Raw genomic sequence first — 4002 nt, 5'->3', positions numbered from 1 at the left:
TTTTTCTTAAATTTACTTGTGATTGATGTACTAAGCTTCGAACACATTTGGCCCTTCTAGCATTGTAGTTCAGCCGGTGCCGGTTGGTTTTGTGAATGGAGTATCGTGGGTTTGGGAAGCCAAAATTTACTAAATGAAAGATAACTTTTCTATTGCTTTTAAAATAATACAGCAAATTGGAATCACATTAAAAACTTAAACATGTGTTGATATTCCAAATGCTCCCGCGGCTGTAGAAAACACTTTTATTTCCCGTATTTTGTATGTAAATACACGAGATAAAAGTGTTTTCTACGGCTGCGAGAGCGATTCAGAATAGCACCACAGCAAAGTAAATTTATTTTATATTTCCTGATAACGATCCGGATATTTGGCTATCGGATGACTAGAGTTTGGACAGAGTTCTACCGTAAATCTCGTGTCTGGGCAGCTGAAGAATACTGTTTGAAATAGAATCAGAACCCTTTATAAGTGTGTTCAATTCGATGGCTAATAAGGTAAAAAGAGGGATGTGAAATATTGGTTTAAAGTTACACTGCGATACTTCATAGTCCCTTGACTGACACCCGAAGCATAAGACTGATCACCTTGCTTGCATGTAATAAAATTGATCCAGATAGGGTGTAATTGAAGTATTAATGCAGTGCACTGACTTATGTTCCACTTGGTGTGAATAGGAAAACGAAGACGATATAAATATATTCAGTGGTTTTATTTCGATAGATTTTACAGTTTTTGTAATTTCGTTCAGGTATTTCATTTGGTAGTGAGATGGCAAAAAGGTATACCTGTCATTTTCTAAACTGAACAAGTCAAGTAAGCAGGACAAGCAAATAATTCCTTTTGTCATATAGCTTAATGTGTGAAAAGAACATAACATGAACCTTTAACATGGTCATATTGAAAGAAGCTCTAGAGAGACATATAGTCGGTGGGGGTGCGTTACCGCCAATCTACTAAACCAACTTTTTCCAGGAGATAGTAAAAACTGATTTTAAAATCAAGTCTAACACATTATTTACTCCGATCGGTGTTACTGTTCTTCTTCAGAAAGCTCGCCTACTATAGGTCCTAGGCGTATAGTATGATTAGGTAACATTCAATAAGAGTTAAAAATAAAAATATAATTTTTGCCAAAATTGTACATTGGCAGTAATGAACGTCGACCGACGATATATCCTTTTTTTCATATTTATTTTTAATATAGTCCTATGTAAGAATGCTTAAAATATCACAGGTAGACAGAGTTTTCAACGAAGAAGTATTAAGACACATGAAAAAAGAAAGAGAAATAATAAATACAATTGAGAAAATAAAAGCTAGACCACTGGACATTTATGCGGGAGAAAAGTGCAAAATAGCCCGTACCATATTACAAGTAAAAGTTGAAGGAAAACGCAGTGCACGAAAAAGAACGACGTATCTCCTGGCTTATAGAGTGGTTCCACTGAAGACAAAAAAAATTGCCATGATGATAGCCAACTTCCACCCTGGAGTGGCACCAGAAGAACATATGAAAGAGCATCAAATTTAGCATGTTTTATGTAAAAACTTCTGTTTTTGAAAGTGAATTTAGTCATCACGCTACCAAATGATTAAAAGTCACTTATTTCTTAATTTTCTTAGACATAAGCATTTTCAAAGTATTAATATCTTTTTGTTTCTGTTTCTTCCGTTGTTCCTTTTTCTGAATACCTTTAACTTTCTTTGCTAATTTAACGTATTCCTCCTCTTCGTCAGGCTCAAATTTCTTATTTTCATTTGCACTGTAGAACGGATTAATATCAGGTTTAGAAAATTCATTTAGTTTCTTTTTCCCTTTCTTTTTTTTACTAACAATTTCTGTTTCCTTTATTAAATCTATCTTCTGTTTAAGTATTTCTTTTTTAAGTTTAACTTTGTCTGTCTTTTTTATTTGTTTCTTGATTCCAAACTTGTTTTTGATAGATTTGAAGGATCTTACACTCGCAATGTCGCAGTCCTTGGGTAAGATTTGTGATATTATTGAAGGAGCGATTTCCGGAATAGGTTTAGGTACGACTGTACTGTTTGCAGAACTTTTTGTGCGGAATTTCTTGACTTTTCCCATTATCTAAAAAAGGAGAAATTTAAAAAATTCTGTAAATTAGATTTGAATTACAGAGAAAATATTTTTTTATAAGAAAAAAAGAAATGTAGTTATTTATGTTTTACAACAGAGTAGGAGAACATTTTCGAGAAAATAAGGAAATCTTGTCATTTACAGGGCTTATGACCGGTCACTGGCTTGTTTAAATGATTACTGAAATTCAGCAAGAAGAATCTTACCTACATCAATAAAGGTTTCAGCTCATTCACTTCCCAAAAGTCGACAGATGGAAGAGTTAAGGATTTATTATATAATAATATATATTAAGAATTTATTGTATAAATGTTTTAAACTAATAAAAATATATAGGTATAAAAAACATATTATGTATGTTCAAACATAGCTAAAATGCTGAATGTTATGCAGTGTGTAGAGCCATAAACCAGCAAATGAGGAATCAAAGGCCGAATTATTCTAGTATGAATTTGAATACAAAAAAGTTATTGTTTTTAGATAGTCAAAAACATACATTTTAGAGGTATTACTCCATAAATACGGTTTTTACAAAAAACGCGGCTTTAACGCTTGGCTTATTGTCAAAAAACAGTCGCTTTTCACCAATTAGATCAAATTATTCCAAGATATAGCTAACTAAGAGACGCGAAATTCCAAAATAATATACTTCCTATTTATGTCTGTAATCCTATTTAATAATTAATTGCATAAATACCGAGTACTTATTTATTATTTCTGAATCTAGCTGGGAATACAGCGCGAAATTCATTAAATATTAGCATGTTGTACATTGTTTATAGAGGCTGCGGCAGCCATGCAATTTTAATATTCTGAATACAAATAATTCAAATAATGAAATAAAAACAACTTACATTTGGTGTTCAATAGAAGAATCCGATAAATAAAAGTTTGAAATCAATATGCGTTTAAATATTATTGTTACGAGGATAACGTAAACTAACAATTTCTATTTATTTACATAACCCACGGATTATTTAGTAACATAACCTTAAAAACCACGCACTGTTATAAATATTGTCCTGGAAGTGTGGCAAAGTGGGGTGGTGGGAAGTAGGAATGGTTGGAATGATTTTAGACACCTGTCAAAAAATCGTGTTGCCATATATTGATTTCATTCGGTCACTTAGGTAGGCTCCACTGAATTTAGTATATCTGTGGTAGGCTCCAACAATAGTTTCAATATGTAAAAAAAAACATGTTTTTTTTCTTTCACTATTGGGCTAGGTGTTGATTGAGCTAACCGTGCCGCGAAGGGTTTTCGTTTTATTTTTTTATGCCCATATATATTTCTGATTGACTGGTTTTGGCTTAGTTACTCCCTATCCCGTTAAGTTTTTAAAAACAAATTTATTAGGATTTTTTCGAGGAAAAGATTAAATTCACGAGTAAAATGATTTAGTAACTTTTATAATGTACCTGCAGTAAATTATTTTATTCCTAGATTACAATGCCTAATATATTTAAAAAAATGGATAGGTAGTATGATCGATATCGATTTTATGTTTGTAAATTCTCTAATCTCAGACTACACCAGCTCGGTCTTCTTTTACAACAGGATATTAATTGTTTTAATGAATTGTCAATTGATAAATGTAAAATAATATCTTTCGCGCGACAAAAAAAACCTATGCAATTCAACAACAAACTAAAAAGTGTTTACCTTCCAATGGTTTCGTCAATAAAGGATATTGGCATTAATTTAGATAGTAAACTCTTCTATCGTGAACACATTGATAATATTGTAAACAAATCTCTCAAACTTCTCAGTTTCATCAATAGAATGACGACGGACTTCAAAAATACTAATAGGTACCATAAAAACCCTTTATTACTCACTAGTACGACCCCATCTAGAATAATATGCTTCTCCAATTTGGTATCCATTCTATAGGACTCAT

At 32.0% G+C, this 4002-nt stretch overlaps 1 long non-coding RNA gene across 1 annotated transcript; it reads right to left on the bottom strand.

Annotated features, from left to right (window-relative positions):
- Window positions 1–695: 695 nt before the first annotated feature.
- On the bottom strand, window positions 696–3131 carry LOC148281012 (uncharacterized). Its single transcript, XR_015822452.1, has 2 exons — window positions 2956–3131; window positions 696–2092 (listed from the first exon to the last, which is right to left on the bottom strand). It is a non-coding gene; the product is annotated as an uncharacterized LOC148281012 (long non-coding RNA).
- Window positions 3132–4002: the final 871 nt, after the last annotated feature.

This window comes from Micrasema longulum, unplaced genomic scaffold (assembly GCF_059751315.1).
Source record: "Micrasema longulum isolate JH-2025_06_02 unplaced genomic scaffold, ASM5975131v1 h1tg000504l, whole genome shotgun sequence".
NCBI classification, from domain to species: domain Eukaryota; kingdom Metazoa; phylum Arthropoda; class Insecta; order Trichoptera; family Brachycentridae; genus Micrasema; species Micrasema longulum.
The sequence above is the reverse complement of the archived record's forward strand: the minus strand, read 5'-3'. Positions and strand labels throughout refer to the sequence as shown.